Here is a 20228-nt window from a genome sequence, read left to right as displayed (position 1 = left end):
GATGGTTTTAGATCGTCTTTAAGGGGTTGTCCTCTCCCCCTTGGAATCTTAGTAACATCATTTTAGATTGCTTACAGATGAAAGACAAGTTGGAGCGTGGTATGACCTACAGGCATGTGTACAGGGAGGCAAATCAAGTGGCTGATTGAATTACAAATAAAGCTATATCTTCAGTTGATGGGTCAATTTTTTGTAACCCTTGTAGTGTTTTGCTTATGGGATGTTTGGGGGCATGCTACCCCACGGCTTGTGTAGCACTTCTTTGTAGTTCATCAAAAAAAAAAAAAAAAAAAAAAGAAAAGAAAGAAACAAAAAAACAATTGCAACATCAGCAAAAACAAATACAACTTTACTTGTGTGACAGTTACTTTTGTTTTCATAAACAAAACCAACCATATTGTTGAACACCCTCTAAGAAAATTTGTTTCCTCGCATTTAAGAAAAGCCTAGAAAAAAACAAAACACTTGTTTACAATAGACATAGACATAAAGGAAAGACTAAAAAAATGTCAATGGACAAACTTCATGCAACTCAAAAGCTGAAACCTTCCAAAAGCGTATACACACAAACAAATAAAATTTATTAAATACTTGAATTCTCTGAAACTTAATTTAGAAAAGTTAAATTTCTCAACAGTACCCACTAAGAATTTCTTTAGTAAACCAAAATTTATTCTATTCAACGCTAGAGCAGTCACTAATGAAATATTTTTCATTGATGAGATTAAAGAAATAGATCATTCCTCTTAGTTTAATTGGGAAAGCACGTTCACCTTGCTTTGTGCCCACCCCTTAATCCCCTCTAAGGTGTAATACTAAAAAAGAAAAAGAAAATAAAGAAAAAAAAAAAGGCTACGTCCAGCGTATGCCAGCTACCATCTAACTAATTTGGAGTAGTTGATACATTATTATCAAATTAATATATCCATTAATTATCTTCATCTTTCTGTCTCAACTAATCCTAGATATGACTGAATTGAAGCATTTATTTTTTACTAGTATCCTTGAGCTTAATCTTTGACGTAGAGTTCCATTTGATATCCAACAAAATTTTCTTTAATTTAAAGCCCTTAAGTCCTACCAACCTTTTTGTTGTCCTTTACTTGGAATTTCTCCATCTGCTGGATGATGACAAATTCTTACAACAGATAGTCTGCAACACCATTGAAGGGCATTATTTATTAAAAGAAATTTAGACTCATTTGTTTTTCCTTGCTTTGGGGATCGGATGAAAAAGGAGTGATTTTAAATTCCGTTTGTATAATAAAAAATGGTATTCCAAATGACATCAATAAAAGTTGGGTCTATTTACTGCGAATGATGTCTTTTTCATCTGTTAGGTCACGATGAATACTTGATATTTGGTAAGCCCATGAATTCAACCCTTGTACCCACTAATTAAAGAAATAAATATACTGGGTCAAGAAATGTAAAGTACTAAAATAGCAAATAGACAAAGGAAAAGACTTGTGGCATGTTAGAACAACAAGTGTAATGGGTGGTCATCACATTCAAACTAATAAAATAAAGTTTATTTTGATTGATAATCATGCACTAAAGCAATTTGATATTTGAATTCCATTAAATTTGACGTGGGAGACCCAATTGCCAATTAGGCAACCATTACCTCGTCACCTAAAAACTAGAGACAATGACGGTTCAATCTGCGGATAGAATTTTTAGGCCCAAAATATAATTGAGATAGATATTAACTCCGAATTGATACCAATTTATAAGCGGGCATTGGTGTATAAAACAGGGATATTTGATATTTTAAATATTTATAGGTGGTCTGTACTTTTTCGATATGGGATGAAAATGAAAAGGGTCAATCAAACTTCATATTCAATGGGAGCATCCCATGTACACTTGTTTAATTCTAGAATGGATGATTTGATTTATAGAGACTTTATATTGGATCCCCTCCATCACAGCTTGGACTTTTGGGTCAGATTGGTTGGTATTATCTTGAATTCCTGATGGATTGATGAACCTTGAAAAGCTAGCTTTGTCTCAGAAAGAAAAGAACATGGTAAAACTGTTCATGGATTTTATTTTACTCTGAAAATATATGGATACGAACAAAACAAGCGGAATTGCGGAAAGAAAGTCAATATGATTCTGATTCTGGACAATCCTCGTCGTCTGTTCCAACAGTCTTTGCTGTGGCATAGGATCCCTTAGCTGTTCAGCACGCTGTGTAATCAACAATAATACTTGACAGTTCACACTAGTCATAAAATATATGGACTCACAAGCATTTGATATAGGCTAGGCCCCATGTGGCATGTGGCATAAAATATATGGCAGGGCCAGGATGGTGCCATGTGGCATTGGCCAGATCGAATCCTGGCTGTCCGCTGGTAACAACCTCTAACCACCTCCTAGGTGAGCTCAAGTATAAATAGGTGCGTCAATCCCTATGTAAGTTGTCTTGGCTCTTTCTACTCTCAAGTTTTCTAGCACTCAGATGATCTTGTCTGAACTCTTCCTATCAGGCCTTGTCTGACTCTTTATTACGTACTTGACTAACTTGATTGTTGGAGTTTCTGCCCCTAGAATAACACCTAGGACCTCTAACATGCTCTCTGATACGTAGGTTAGACATTGCATCCAGTAGACGGTTCAAGAAGTGAAATTACCTTATTACCCTCAACCGATCCTTAGAAACAACATCATTAATTCAATCTCTTAACATTACCATTGGTTCCACAGCCTTTAAGCATTCAGCTAATTCCCCGTCTGCATAGCATGTTTCTATGTTAACTTTGCCTTTTGGGTTGTACGTTATATCCAATACCAACATGGAAGGTTCTACGTCCCCGTTCGGGTGGCCCAATAGCAGAAACGGGTTCTTTCTAAGCGATGTCTTGATCTTAACTGATGGATCGGTACTTTGGTAGGTAGTAGACTACTAATAGCAGAAGTAATGGTGGTGCTACCTCTAAAAGACAAGAGGATTTTTATTATTTTTCAATTTTCTCTCTTTTATATAAATACATACTACATGTTACAAGAGCAAGAGCAGAGAAGGGTGCACGTGAGACCCATTTACCATATTAGTGGAGCCTGGAGTTCCACATGGTCGAAGCTGAGGTGCCTCCACTCCAGATTTGAGAAGGAAGCAAAGTGATGACCTTCTCAACTACAATTGCCATAACCAGGTGTATCTCTGTTGATTTTCGTCACTTGTAAAGGTGTTGAAACAATAGCCTCTTTCAACTATGACAAATTTGTTTTATTATCATCATTATCATCATCCAAGTCTTATTTCAACTATATGGTCTACGGATAAAAATTACAGGTATTTCATTTCTAACTATTGCAACCCATGTCCTTTTTAGTCTACCTATAGCCCTTTCAGGCCCTTTAACTCACAACACATGTTTCTTTCTTACTGGTGCTGTTGGCATGTTCTTAACCAAAACATGTTAATCTGCTTTCTCTCATTTTATCACCTTAATGATTATTTCTACTCCTATCCTTTCTAATTTTTCCATTCATCCATTTATACCACACTCAACGTTTTGGACATATTTTTTTTTTTGATTGTCCGACATTTTGCTCCACAGATCACAGCTGACCACCTTACAACCGTTTTATAAAATTTTCCTTTCAATGCAAGTGATATTCATTTATCACATAAAACAAAGGTTTTTAATACTGACCCGGAAAATGAATTAGTCAGGGGTCCGATTCTCGAATCGAACGATCGACCCATTCTTAACTGCTCGGAACTAGTCATTCCCGGTTTTTCTGGTTCCACTATTAAAAAAGGAAAAATGTGCATCAGGTTGACAGCTGCCGGTACATTCCAAACTCTCATAGATACTAAAATGGCAGATTTCTTTAATTGAATAGAAAGTACAAAAAAAAAAAAAAAAATTATTTTGTTGGCATGTGGCTTGGAGTGACAGAGTTTCCTGCCAGGCCCATGTGGATAACGAAGGAAGTGTTGAAGCAAGCAATAATTTTGTTGTGTTGTTAAATAGATACATTGTTTTTGGTTTCTGGACCGAAGCAGGCCTGTCATCGATGATAATTATATACCTCCTTCAATCTATAAACAATTATATAAAGACTGTCAAAATAATCATTTTTCTCTGCCGTCTCGGTTGCCATGCGGCAAGCCATCCTCCATCGATGGGTGAAAAATATAACCCATGATTTGGAAAATTTTGATTGACCAAAAATTGCCACATCTTTGGGAAATCACATCTGTGTCCCACAAATGCTCCACATGCACTACTGCACATTTGTTCTGTATGATGGAGGAGGGGAATAACAATGACTTGTGGGCCCATTTGGAACTGTCACTTCAAATTCAACATGTTATTTATTTATAGTAATTGTGATCTCCTCCCAACAAAAATTGTTGCTGCACTCTTTCACCATCATCAGTGTCCCAATATATCACCATAAGATGTGAAATCCGGAACAACCCAAGCAAATATGAAGGCATACAAATATAAATTTGTATTGGCAAAATTACAAATTTGTTCTGTATGACGAGTGATGAACCTGATAGATACATACACACTTTCTAGGTGGTAAAAATTGGGTAGACTAACACTGTCAAGTCCTGTCTCAACCTACTAGGCTTTTGAACAAGTTAGAATAGAAGGTCTGATGTTCAGAACCGCAGGTGGGCGTAGGCCCAAAAAGTAAGTTCTAATTTCCATGTTGGGTTGAGGTCTGGGACGAGCCCAGCCCAACCAGAGCTTCATCCAACTTTGAGATTAACATAACACTTTATATGCTCACCAGGCCCTTTTTCTTTTCTTTCTGTTTCGATAGAAACAAGAGGAGCCATACAAGACCAGAGTAGCACGACCCCAAAAATCAATGCTACAAATGTATTCAAGAGAGCAAGAGAGGTCTTGAAAATTAAAGTTTAGAAAATCTATCCTAACAGATTGAAATTTATGAGCTAACCAGTCTGCAGCCTGATTTGCCTCCCACTAGACACGACAATACTTTATCACATTCACGAATTGGGTCTTCAGAGCAAGGTAGTTTTCAATGATATTCTTTATACTCCACGGCAGCTTTGTCACGTTTTGAAGGCAAGAGATGCTGAGCTTTGAGTCACTCTCGATGATAATGGGGTAGTCCTTAAAATTAAGAGCTAGGTTATGGACTTCCCAAGCGGTCCACTCTTCAGTCATATTGTTTGTAGTTTTCCCAAATGGTAGGTGATGGTACACGATCTAGATGCTCTTAGCTGGAAGGTAATTCGGATGTCGATCGCTTTGCTGGCTGGTCAAACTGTAAGGAAACAATGCTCAGAGGACCTGTGGTGCCTTATCTGATGTGGGCACTCCGATGTTTAAGTTAGTATTCTTGGTATGCAAAATAAAGGCTTGAATGCAAGTTAGCTAGTGAGCAATTAATCGTGCATACCTTGAGACGTTGGGGTTGGTGACTTTATATAGATGAGCTGCCGTAGGTCCTACGAAACACCTTCAAGATCTTCAGTGCATGTTGCTTGGTATCCGTTCCGCAACAGGAGGTGGACTTCGTGATGGCTGATAAGGTTTATTGAGTCCGTCTTATCCGGGCAGGATGAGGATAAAGCTTGCAGTCGTGCATTGTGATCCCGAAGAGGTTGGAGACAGCTACCAGCTCCTAGAATTTGGCTACATGTCACCTCGGAAGGTTGGGTCATCACGAGCTGCTCGGTCCTCGGTCTTGGTCAAGGTGCTTGATATACACAAGTTGACTGGGCACGCTGAGGTGACAGGAAATGCCGAATTATCATCCAACTAGCAGGTTGCTTCCACGTGTTCGTGTGTTGATAGATCAGGCCAAGTTACCCCACATCAGTAGGCTTTAATATCGATGATTTTGCCACAACTATTTCTGGTAATAGATGCAACTGCGAAATTATCTCAATTAAAATATGATGCATCAAAATTAATTTTTATCGAATTATTATTTAGACATTTCCAAATAATAGGTTTTATTTCTTTTTTGTTCCATCAAAATTTCATTCTATAAGGCTTTAATTTTTTTCAGCAAAGGAAATTCTGGCTCGTTCAAGGATGTTTTTGGCATTTTTTCTTTTTAGGATATTTTCCCGTCTCACATCTTCAGTTTTTGGCATTTTTAACCTACCAATTGTGAGATTACTTTCAATGGGGTAATTTTTCAAACACTACATATATGTACTATACGCATCATCAATATATATGTATGCATACCAATGATGTCTATTCCTTAAATGGACAGATTGGACAGATCAATAAGACCTATTGAATTGGATCGGTCCAGATTTCAGGGTCCAAAATAGTTTTTGGATTGGAATAAATCTGGTCCATCTGGATCTATATTGAATTGGGATTGAACCCATGTTTGGTCCCTTCATAGAAGATAAGAATACAAGAATCAATGGACCAGATTTGGGTTAGGACAATTCTAAATTAAAACCAATTTTGAACAGATTGAATAGTCCAAACATTGAATTGGATTGGTCTAAATTGGTGCTAAATATTCATCATATTGGATTGAACCTGATCCATCAATAATGGGCTCATATTGGACCAGATTGGATTGGACCAAACCCGGTCCAATTGACACCCTAGTCTTGACCTTGGCCTGGGGTTCAATCTCTAGAGCGCAGCTCATAAACCAATCCGCCCAAACTGCCCCTCATTTTTTATTTTTTTTAGAGCGAAAAATTGCCTCTCTAAATGGTTAGGGATAGAGAAGTATATGATAATAAAAGCGCCAGTACGAGCTCATTTAAAATAGCTATTAAGAGTTGCAACCATGGTAATTGAGAGAGTAGATTCAGTCCTCACAAAACTGTCCTTACACCGTTTTACAATGCATAGCTGCAAGTAGGGCTGTCAATTGGACTGGATTTGGTCCAATCCGATCCAGTCCAATGTGAGTTCATTATAAATGGATCAAGTCCAATCCAATTTAATGAATGTTTTGGATCAATTTGGACCAGTCCAATTTAATGTCTGGACCGTCCAATCTGTTCAAATTCATTTTGATTTAGATTGGTTTCAACCCAAACCCGGTTCATTGATATTGGCTTAATCCAATCCAGTCCAATATAAATTTATTACGGATGAATCAGATCCAATCCAATCTAATAAATATTTTGGACCGGGTTGATCTAATCCAATGTGTCTTGTTGGTCCATCTAAATTGATTTTGGATTGAACGGGGTCCAATCCAAAACTGATCCATTAACACCCTATTTCCATAAATATTTGATTGGGTGAGTTGGGCCTCACCCAGACAGCCCATTCAGTCAGATTCAATATTTGATTGGGTAAATGGTATCAGATTTCGTAGAAGGATGGAATCCATTTGCGGCGGTAGGTTCTGGAAACGATAATACAGTTATACAAATACGTATCTGGTTCTCATTTTGAAACGATAATACATGAATACTGTGTGATCCAATTAAACCCGCTAAATACAGGTATAGAATGATAATGTGGATCTGTATCTGACCACTTCTATTCAATGTGGATCTGTATCTGACCACTTCTATTCAATGTGGACCTGTACCTGACCACTTCTATTCAATGTGGATCTGTATCTCACAAATCTGATAGTTGTTTACCTGCAAAGTATTAAATAGCATTTCAATGTTTATGTGGATTTCTAAAGTCAGGTTGTGTAGTTGATCAATGTATATATGTTTGATTGCTTTTTTCTTTAATATGTAAGAGTTTTGTTTCTGGGTTGATTGTTTTTTTCTTTAATATGTAAGAGTTTTGTTTCTGGGTTGATTGTTTTTTTCTTTAATATGTAAGAGTTTTGTTTCTGGGTTGATTGTTTTTTTCTTTAATATGTAAGAGTTTTGACATTGATGGTGATATTTGATTATGCTTTCATACATTGGGTATAGATTTGTAATTTATGTTATTTTTTTCAATTTTTATGATTTTTTGTTTTTTTATAAATTTTCTATGTATTTCTTTGGTTTTTATAATTTATATTATTTTCTTTATTTTATGTGTTTTTTCATAATTATTTTGCAATAACATATATATAATGGGAAAAATAGAAAGTTAAGGTTAAAGTTGGAAAGTAAAATTAGAGTGTTTTGAACAAACCAATTGCACCATTCTCATTTTCATTATGATATATAAGTTTCTATTATTTTCTACATTTTTTGCAAATTTTCAATGTATTTCTTTATTTTTTGTAATTTATATTGTTTTCTTTATTTTATGTTTTTCATAATTATTTTGTAGTGACAATAAATATAATGACAAAAATAGAAAGTTGAGGAAAAATTTGGAAAGTAAAATCAGGGTGTTTTGACCAAACCAATTGCAACATTCTCATTTTTTAGTATATAAGATATATATGGTATAGAATTTTTTTTGATTTTGTATATTTTTTTGTGTATTTCACATTCTCATTTTTTTAGCATGGTATAGAATTTTTTATGATTTTCTATTTTTTTTATAAATGCTTGTGTATTTCTTTGTTTCTTTTTTTGTAATTTAAATTGTTTTCTTTATTTTGAGGAGAAAGGTGCATAGAATAAAGGGACACCATTTCTATTTCTTCCTTCATATTGTGAAGTAGGGGGAATGGATAAGATATACACTATAAAGAGAGGGGTTTAAAGGAGAGAACTGGGGTTTTAGAATTTATTTCTTCGCTTCATGTGTGAATGATAATATTTGGCATTTTGCCTCATGTCGTTCTGCTCGTCAATGGTGGGGCTATTATTTGCATATCTAACGGCTAGTGTTTAGATATAGGTTGATCTTGATTCATTTATATTCGGATTTGAATTGAACATCTGTCCAATTTTTGTAGAAGAGTTAGGATCTCTTGCCAACAAAACACATTCCAAACCCCTACGACCCTACCAAGTACCAAACCCCTACGGTATTACATTGGTAGGGTGTTAGATTATTGGACTGGTTTGATGATCGTCGAGAAAAAAACACCCTAAAACAAATCAATATAATGAACCTGAAAGCATTTTTCAATCCAATACAACTTATTATGTTAACGGAGACAATCGAAATAGAGGGGAAATGGGAAAAAAAAAACTTGAAAAAATAGGGAGAAGACCAAAAAAGGCTTCATTTAATCATCTAATTGATTGTTCGATGATTAAAATAGAGAGGTAAAAAAAAAACCCATTCCTCCCTTCAATTTGAATTATTGGGTTTTGGGCAAACCATTCGATACTTGACACATGTTGTCTCTAATCAATGAAGAGGTTCGTCAGGTAGGCCTGACGAGAGTAGGCCTATCAATGATACACGAAAATCCATGGCCTAATTCGACATCCAATATGATTGATTATCTTGGATTTAGATTACATATTTATGTAATTGGATCAGATTCGGATGTTACAATCTACATCCAATTAATAATAAAATCGGATTTGGATTTGACCCAATATGATTTTATTAAAATTTTAATATGATTATATTATAATATTTATTAATTTTAATATATAAATTATATATAATTATATTAAAATTTATAAAAATATATTTTAAATATTATATTATATATGAATTTATATATGATAAATTTAGTATGTTATATTTATATTAATTTATTATATATAAAATTTGAAAAATAAATATTTTTTTAATTTTACTGGTATTTTAGAGAATTTAAAGTGGAGTCGGATTAAATCCGAATATGATGTGAGTTTGTTAGGATTCAAGCGAATCCGAGTCTCTAAATCCAATTGAATTTTGGATAAAATTTGAATGTAGGTTCTTAATATTTGGATTGGATACGAATTTTGCTACATCCAATCAGAATCCGATCCGATTGCAGCCCTATTGGGGAGAAGATCAAATAAGGCCTAAGGGGAGAGAGAGGAGTAGGTTCCATGGCGGTTTTATTATTATTTTATTTGTTACAAGCATGAACCATTAACTAAATAAAATTGAAAAAATAAAAAACTTTTGTTATTTTATTTGTTTTATCCAATTACAAGTGTTAATTGTTAATTACATAAAATTAGAAAACTGAAAAGGGTAAAAATGGAAAGTGAAAATCAGACTTTTTCACAAAACATTGCCACCATCCTCATTTTTATAAATGGTACAGACAACATTCTCATTTTTTAGGATGGTATAGAAATTTTTATGATTTTCTATATTTTTGTAATTTTTTTGTGTATTTCTTTATTTTTTCTGTAATCTATATTGTTTTCTTCATTTTGAGGAAAAATGTTCGTAGGATAAGAGAGATGCCATTTCTACTTCCTCCTTCCTATTGTAAAGTAAGGGGAGTGGATAAGATATACACTATGTAGAGAAGGGTTTAAAGGAGATAATTGGGGTTTTAGGATTTATGTCTTCGCTTCATGTGTGAGTGATGGCATTTGGCCTTTTGCCTCTTGCTCGTTCTGCTCACCAATGGTGGGGCCGTTATTTGCACATCTAATGCTTAGCATTAGGATATAGGTTAATCCTGATTCATTTATATTCAGATTCGAATCGAACATCCATTCGATTTACATAGAAGAATCCGGATCTCTTGCCAACAAAGTGCATTCCAAACCCCTATGGCCCTACCAAGTATAATCCCTACGATATTACGTTGGTAGGGTGTAAGATTACCGTATTGGTCCGATGATCATCAAGAAAAAACACATAAAATCAATCAATATAGTATATGTTTGGCATTGATGCTGCAGTTGCAGCACTGATGTGTGGCTTGGAGCACCGTTTTCTTAGAAAATGATGCCTTTTTTTGTTTGAAATCATTGTTGTCAGGTAGGATGTTTCCTAGAGAAACAACAACTTTTTCTGTTTGGTACCAATGCTCCAGGAAACGCTTTCTACACTTCTACCGTTATTCACTGCCACATCACTACCCTGTTGGCAGCAACAAGCTACAACTCCAGGAAACGCCAAATTTGGCGTTGCTCCATGCCATGCCTTCCTGATTTTCAAGGTGTCGCTTGAAGAACCGATTTCTATGGAAAAACGGTTCCAAACAGATGGTTGTTTCCTAGAGCACCGTTTTTTCCTACATGGCGTTGATGTGGTGCCGTTTTCTAGAGAAACAACAACGGTTCCAAACAGATGCATAATGAACCTAAGAGCATTTCTTGATCCAATACAACTTATTACGTTAAGAGAGACAATTGAAAAAAAAAATAGGGAGAAAACAATAAAAAAAAAGCTTCATTTAATCATTTGTTTGTTGAGGTTGAAAAAAATCTATTCTTCCCTACAATTCAAATTCGTGGTTTGGGCAGACCATCCGATATTTGACACGTGTTGGCTCTAATCAATGAAGAGGTTCATTAATTAAGTAGGTGCTTCAGGAGAAGATCAGATAAGGTGAGGAATAGGTTCCACAATAGTCTTATTGTTATTTTATTTGTTTTATCCAATTACAAGTGTTTACTGTTAATTAAATATAATTAAAAAATAAAAAACATAACAAAGAGTAAAAATGGAAAGTGAAAATCAAGCTTTAAAATAAAAAAAAACATGATAAAGGGTAAAAATGGAAAATGAAAATTAGGCTTTTTGACAAAACATTGTCACCATCCTCATTTTTTATAAATGGTGAGATACAAAGATTATCCAATTACAAGTGTTAATTTTTAATTAAATAAAATTGGAAAAATAAATAACCTAATAAAGGGTAAAAATGGAAAGTAAAAAATCAGGCTTTTTGATGGAACATTATCACCATCCTTACTTTTATAAAGGGTACAGATACAAATATATTATATTATATAAATATAAATATAAATATAAATATAATTTATATACATAGGCATTTTAAGAGGGGTAGGATTGGAAATATGAAATTAGGGAAGGGGTAGAATTGGAAATATAAATTCAGCATTTTAAGAGGGGATAGGATTGGAAATATATTGGAAATATGAAATCAGGGAGGGGTAGAATTGAAGATGTAAAATCAAGGTGTTGGACGATGGATGCTCATCCATTTTTGTTTTGATAAATGGGTAAGATGTAAAAGGTTTGTTTCTGGGTTGATTGCTTTTTTCTTTAATATGTAAGAGGTTTTTAGGAAGGATCACGATGCCAAATATGTCTAATAACTTTCAACACATAAGCTTGTTGGAGTCCTGATGATAAGTGACCACTCCCATTGCGTGCCATCTATTTGTTTCAATTATACCAACTGCCATAGGTTGCACCGGCCAAAATCAAACATCCTACAAAATTTTCTCATCAACCAAATGCTGGAAGCATATTCTACACGTTGTTAGGTCTCAACAAACAAACACTGGGACTATTGAGGAGTTGACCAACCTTAGCTATTCCCCTCTTACCAAAGAGAGCTCTAGTCTTCATGCTAAAGAGAGCTCTAGAACTCTTACCAAAGAGAGCTCTAGATCTCTTACCAAAGAAGGCTCTAATCTTCCTACTAAAGGACCAACTACCATACAAAGGATTCTTGCTATAGAGAGATCAATCAAAGCAAAAAGGAAACTCTGCTCTTAGGAAGTTTCCTACTAAAGCATCTTTCCTTATTTCTTTGTTTCTATTCTCGTAATTGTTTCCAATTTATTCTTTATTATTTTAGTATATATATCCAGTCTTGTCCAGTCACTCAATATAGTGAAATTCGACCCATTCTTTGAAGACTACTCTTCTCTTTACTTTAACTTGGTACCAGAGCCTATGGCCTACAATATCTCTACCCATGAGCTCGAGCTCAACCTTTTCCCAAACCGCTTCTCTACCCATGAGCATCAACTCAATTTCCAACATCTCTCATTATCTGACCATCAAACTCAATGGTGACAATTTTCTTCTCTGGAAAGCTCAGTTGCTTCCAGTACTTCGAGCTCACAAGCTAATGTGGTTGATTGAAGGATCGTCCAAGCCTCCTCCAGAAGAAATACTAGATCCTAGTGACAATAGTTGGCGAATTCTGAATCTAGACTTCACTACTTGGGTCCAGTTAGATCAGTTGGTCCTTAGATGGCGTGTTGCCTCTCTAATTGAGGGAGTCTTGGCACAATTTGTTGGTCTTTCTATAGCTACCGAAGTCTGGAGTTCTCTGGAAAGACCATTCTCCTCTCATTCTTGATCTAGGGTGCTACAACTTAGGTGCCAACTTTAGAACCTGAAGAAAGGAAATCTCTCCAACAGTGATTATGTCCAGAAGGCCAAAACCATCACAGATAACCTCTTTGTAGTTTCAGAACCAGTAGCAAAAGAGGAATTGGTTCTATACGTTTTATCTGGTTTGGGAAGTGAGTATGAATCTCTTATTACAGCCATCACAAATCGAAATGATGCAGATTCGTTAAAAATTAGTGATGTCTTTGGGTTATTTTTGAGTCATGAATCTTGGTTTTTGCAACATAATTTTTCTAGTGAAAATCCTAATGCGAATGTTGCCATGAATAATAAAAATGTTACTAAAAATTTTCAAACCTCTTAGAACTCATATAATCAAAACAGGGGTGGCAACAATTGTGGTAGAGGTATGGGCGTAGAGGTCAGCCCTTAAGCGTGGACAAGGTCATGGCAAAGGAAATAGTATTATTTGTCAAGTGTGTAACATACCAGGCCATGGTGCATTGAAGTGTTACAAACGGTTCAATCTGTCATATCAAGGAGAATGCATCTCGCATCCAGCAGATCTTGTTGCTTTTCATAGTGGTGTACCTCACAATGGCTCTACATCTGGATCTAGATTTGATCCAATTTGGTATCTGGACAGTGGTGCCACTCATCATATGACACTGGATGCTGACAACCTACAAGTTTGATCCGAATACCAAGGTTCTAATCAAGTCAAGATTGGTAATAGCATATGTTTGACTATAAATAATATAGGGTCGACTTCACTAGTTTGCAATGATAATCAATTTTTCTTGAAAAATATTTTTCATGTTCCTTTTCTTATTAAGAATTTGCTCTTTGTAAGTAAATTTACCAAGGATAATAATCTAATTTTTGAATTTCATTCGGATTTCTTTGTCTTGAAGGACCATACAGGAAGAATTTTATTCAGAGGACCCAGTAGAGATGGACTCTATCAGTTTCCTAGAGCAGTTCAACACAAGACAAAAAACTTGGAAGCTTTTATTGGCGAGAAAACCTCCTTTGTAGAATGGCATCAACGACTTGGTCATGCCTCCTTAAGAATTGTGAAAAACATTATTTTTAAATTTGGTTTACCTTATTCTAGATCTTTTAGTCATCCTTTTGTGTGTAAAGCTTGTCAAATAAACAAAGTCCATCGTTTAAGTTTATCATCTTCAAATACATCTTTTTCTTCTCCTCTTGAATTAGTATTTTTTGACGTATGGGGACCTGCCCCAATTTTATCTAATAATGGGTTCCGATATTATGTTTTATTTATGGATGCATATTCAAAATTTTCATGGATTTTTCCTCTTAAGAGAAAGTCGGATGTGTTTAATGTGTTTCTTAAATTCAAGAATCATGTTGAGAATCTATTTTTGACAAAAATCAAAATGTTTTAGAGTGATTGAGGTGGAGAATTTCACTCTCTTTCTCGCTATCTTGACATTGCCGGTATTAATCACCGTCTCAGTTGTCCTCATACGCATGAATAGAATGGCATTGTTGAACGCAAACATCGGCACATTATTGAGTCCACATTTTCTCTACTGGCGTCCTCTTCTCTCCCTCAGTCCTTCTGGGTTGATGCTGCTGAAATTGTTGCCTTCCTTATCAATCGACTTCCAACTTTGGGCCTTGGTAATCTCTCTCCTTATGAGAAGTTATTTCGCAAACCTCTTGATTATTCTATGTTAAAAGTATTTGGTTGCAAATGTTTTTCTCTTCTTCGGTCTTATAATTTGCACAAAATGGATTTTTTATCTATTCCTTGTATCTTTATTGGCTACAACAACAATCATAAAGGGTATCGTTGCTATAACCCTACTACTGGCAAGGAAATCATTGCTCGACATGTTGTTTTTAATGAACATTCCTTTCTTGGACTTGTGTAGTCGTCGCCTCCTTCTAGCCCTGCCGCTCCCACTAGTGTTACTCTCCCTTTTTTAGGTATCATTAATGCTAACATGTGTCCAGCCCCTATTGCTCCTACTCCTGAGGTATCTCCTACTTCCTTGCCATCTATGTCTATTACTAATAAGGAATCCGCCACTTCTTCCTCTGAACCAGAACTAGAAGCTTCCATCACTGATGATTCCTTACCAATTCGACGCACTAGACCTGTTTAGGAACTGCTTGACATAACCCCTGTTGTGGGACCCCTTACTCGCACTCATTTTATGATAACAAGATCAATGGCACCAAGATCGACTCAAGCTTTATCAGCTACTCGCCATCCTCTTCTGGCTGCTCTACTTCATGATGCTACTACTCATGAAGAGGAGCCCTCTTCCTACGGATAGGTTGCTAAGTCCTCCCTCATTGGCATTCCGCTATGGCTACTAAATTCCATGCATTAGTTCTTAACGGTATTTGGGAATTGGTTTCCTATGATACCTCTATGAATGTAGTTGGGCCCAAATGGGTTTTCAAGATCAAACGGCACCCTGATGGATCCATTGACCGTTACAAGGCTCATCTTGTTGCTCAAGGTTTCACTCAAGTTCTAGGAGTTGACTTCACTGAGACTTTTAGTCCTATAGTCAAACCGGTTACTGTGTGCACTGTTCTTTCACTAGAAATTTCTTGTGGATGGGACATTCACCAATTGGACGTACATAATGCCTTTCTTAATGGGTTTATTACTAAAACTATCTATATGTGTTAGCCAAAAGAGTTTGAGGATAGCAATTATCCATGTCATGTTTGCAAACTTCATAAAGCCCTCTATGCCCTCAAACAGGCCCCCAGGCTTGGTTTTCTTGTTTAAGTAATAGATTATATTACCTTGGTTTTCATGGCTCCCAATGTGACCATTCTTTGTTTATCTACAATGAAGATTAGATCATCATCTATATTCTTGTTTTTGTTGTTGATATTATAATTATTGGTTCTTCTTCTCTTCATGTTTTTTAGCTTATTAGCAGTTTGTCTCAAACTTTTGCCATGAAATATTTGTGATTGTTGCACTACTTTCTTGGTGTTGAGTCTCACTGTGATGCCACGGGGTTGTTTCCCTTTCAGCGCAAGTACATAGTGGATCTCTTACTGAAGACTAATCTTCTTGCAGCCAAACAGGTTTCTAGTCTATTGGCCACCTCTTCTTGTCTCTCTTAGTTTGATGGCAAATTACTCTTTGATCCCACTCAATTTTGGAGCATTGTTGGTGTACTTCAATATGTCACTCTTACTCAGTCGGATGTTGCCTTTACAGTTAATAAATTCTATCAATTTTTATATGCTCCTACTGCTGAGCACCGGGGTGCAGTTAAATGTATTCTGCGGTATTTGAAAGGTACCAATGATACTGTCTTATTTTTCTCAGCTCACACGTCGGAGACATTGATTGCTTATTTGGATGCTGATTGGGCTGACTGCCCTTATGACAGACGATCTACTGGTGGATATGACATATTTCTTGGTTTTCACTTGATCTCATGGAGTGCTAGGAAACAACCAACTATTGCTCGATCTAATACTGAGGCTGAATTTCGAGCTCTAGCCAATGCAACCACAAAGCTCTTATGGATAAATTCTCTTCTCTCCGATCTGGGGTCCAAAATCCAGTCCCCATTGGTTCTTTACTGTGACAATATTGGGGCCATGTATCTTGCAGCTCATCCCATTTTCCATGCCCGTACTATACATATTGAGGTCGATTTTCATTTCCTTCGAGATCTTATTGTTAAGAAGTCTCTGATCCTGCGGTTCCTTCCCACACTGGATCAAGTGGCTTCGATTCAAGTTTCGCATGCTTCTAGCCCACTTTCGCTTGTGGGGGCGTATTGAGGAGTTGACCAACCTTAGCTCTTACCCTCTTACCAAAGAGAGCTATAGTCTTCCTGCTAAAGAGAGCTCTAGAACTCTTGCCAAAGAGAGCTCTAGATCTCTTACCAAAGAAGGCTATAATCTTCTTGCTAAAGAAGGACCAATTATCATACAAAGGATTCTTGCTATAGAGATATCAATCAAAGCAAAAAGGAAACTCTCCTCTTTGGAAGTTTCCTACTGAAGCGTCTTTCCTTATTTCTTTGTTTCTATTCTTGTAATTGTTTCCAATTTATTCTTTATTATTTTAGTATATTTATTCAGTCTTGTATAGTCATTCAGTATAGTGAAATTTGACCCATTCTTTGAAGACTATTCTTCTCTTTACTTTAACTATGACCAAAAAATGAGAAAATAAATTCTTCCATTATCATCCCATCCTTTCTCATCCCATTGCTTCTCGAAAACCAAATATACCATAATCAAAACGAAATAGGAGTGGATTGGCACAGGTTATTACTCTTTGAAGTTTTAGGCTTCATTGGAAACCACTCTCTTTGAAAAGGACTGAGACCGAAGCCCTTCAACTTCATTGTCATTTTTACCAGTGATTCATTTTTATTACAGCAGATTATTTCAGCCCTTCACATCCTTCATACCACTTCAGAGATAGGGAGATATCTCTCCATCAACAACGCCAAAGCACCCAATAACAAAAAAAAAAAAAAAGTCAAGAAATATAAGAGAAAAGGTTAAGACGCGATCCATGCACATGTGAGATTTACACATGATTCAATGCTAATATGATACGCTTCCATTGGGAGTGTGGGGAACTATGCAGGAGATCCGGACTCGAAATTCTTATGTTTATTGCCTGAGATTTTACTGTTACACAAGAATGCATTAAGCTGGACCCGAACAGTTCAAAGCATGGGTCATTTATGGCACTGGGGATCTCCTACCCACAGAATAATACAGATGCACATTGGAAATATTTTCCTTGGTAGATGTTCTAAATACACACGTAGTGTCTTGTGGGTAGAGATGTGGAAAAAGTTTTACGATGCATTTTATGGAAACTTGATGGGAAACGTTTGCAATATCACATGTCATGAAATATAAATTAGGATGAAGATGACAAATTTTATGACCATTTATTTATTATTCATTATCTCCGCATTGTTCAGTTTGAATATGCTTGGTTTGATAGAAAATACAAGAAACAAACAGAAAGTGAAGGAAAAGTTCTTAACAAACTTTATAAAAATAAGATAAGCTAAGGATAGGGTGCCAAAACTCAATGAACATAGCATTCCATAAGTATGTGCTGTGGGACCAATCATATACTCCGCACCATTCATAAATGCAAGTTAGAGATTGAGCGTTTGTTTGGCATCGCTGCCGTTGCTCCAAAAAATAGTGTCACATTAGCGTTACATTGGAAAAACGGTACTTCAGGAAATGGGCATTTGTTTGGAACCGTTTTTCCATAAAAAACGGTGTTTCAAGCCATGCCTTAGAAATTGAGAAGGCATGATTTGGAGGAAAGCCAAATTTGGCATTTTCTGGAGCTGTGGCTCGTTTCTGCCAACATGAACGTGAGGTGGCAGTGACATGGCATTGGATAATGGGTACCAGTGCTGAAAACGTTTCCTGGAGCAATGGTACCAAACAGAAAATGTTGCTGTTGCTCTACGAAATGTCCTACCTGGCAGCAACATTTCCAAACAAAAAAAGGCACCATTTGGTGCTTCCAATCCACACATCAGCAATACCGTTTTCTTGAGAAACGGTGCTACATCTGTATCATCGATGCCAAACATATTCTGAGTGATTGTGAGTCATATGCATTTTATGACTGGCATTCACCAAAATAACTGATCCCACAACCTAAAAAAATAACTATTAACTTCAGCTAATCTGCTCTTGCCCCACACATATGCATGCTTGATTGCTAATGGCAACCTCTCAAGCCTAAATTAGCTCTCACTTTAGAGATCAAATCAGCCCCTCACAACGTCCACATCCCCGTTGTGTATTGAGAACATCTCCCGATGATAATACCAGAAATGATGATGTCATCATTGGGAGATGTTCTCAATACACGGCGGGGATGAGTTGTTGGGGGCAATATTGTAGGGGGCTGATTTAAACTCCTCACTATATGCCAAATGCATATAAACACAACATATCTTTTTTTTTCCAGCATAGACACAATCATATCCTATGTCTTATAAATTAGGTAAAGCACATTGAGTTTCTCAAGCAATATTGGATTTAAAATCTCTCTATAGAGTAAACATGAGAAACAAGCTAGACAAAAGTTCACAGAAAAAAAAAAAAAAAAAAAAAAAAACATCTTAACATAAAAGTGAAAATAGGCAAAGGCAATAAAAAGTTGGCTAGAAAAGGTTAAGAAAACAACAATAATTATTTATAGTTTATAGTAGAAATGTTCTATTTAATATTTAAAATTCATTAAATTTGATTAAAATATTGACTTTCTTAAAACCATTGTGATGCTTAGAAAAGAAATAAGAGAGTAAATATTAAGGCTCAATTTGGAAAGAGTAAAAATACAAATATATACAGTGCAAATATATAGAAAATAATACAAAATATAAAGTTTTGTACTCGTATTTGTATTTATACTCTTTCCAAACTGAGCCTAAGGTTCATTCGTTTACCAATAAGTTACTTATTACTTGGGTAAAAGTGTTTTCCAGGTAAGTACATTTACCTGCCTAGTTTTTTTTTTTTTTTGAAATTTACCTGAATAAGTTTCCTTTGTTACAATATTTATCCTTGGACCATTTTGTTTTTTAAAACTTGTCAAATGAACATTTTTGTCTCATTAATTTTGGTAAGTTCACTCCATGCCACAACACTTACCGCCGTTGGAAAGTAGATTCTTTATGATCCTACATTTAGGGTATGTTTGGTTCGTAGTCGGAATTGGATCGAAATCAAAATCCTCCAGAATCGGAATTGGAATGGTCCATTCCCATAATCTGTTTGGTTTAGACAGGAATGAGAATGAGAATTAAGGGTCCGTTTGGTTTGCAGGAATAGAGGTCTGGAATTGGAATCGGCTATTCTGGTTCTAATTGTTTGGTTGGGCGAAATCGGAATCCCATTCCCATTCCTACTGGAATTGAATGACATTCTCCCATTTGAGGGAATGGCAATTTCCTGCCCTTCCCTTGGGAATGAAATCCCATTCCTGTTGATTTTTAATTCCTATTCTCATTCTTGTCTGAACCAAATAGACTATGGGAATGGACCATTTTGATTCCGATTCCAATTTCAACTACGAATCAAACGGACCCTAAAATTAGCAGGAATGGGATTTCATTCCCAAGGGAGGGGCAGGGAATGGTCATTCCCTCAAATGGAAGAATGTCGTTCCAATAGGAA

This window comes from Nelumbo nucifera, chromosome 3 (assembly GCF_055504915.1).
Source record: "Nelumbo nucifera cultivar China Antique chromosome 3, China Antique-T2T, whole genome shotgun sequence".
Taxonomy (NCBI): Eukaryota; Viridiplantae; Streptophyta; class Magnoliopsida; order Proteales; family Nelumbonaceae; genus Nelumbo; species Nelumbo nucifera.
Note: the sequence above shows the minus strand (reverse complement) of the source record.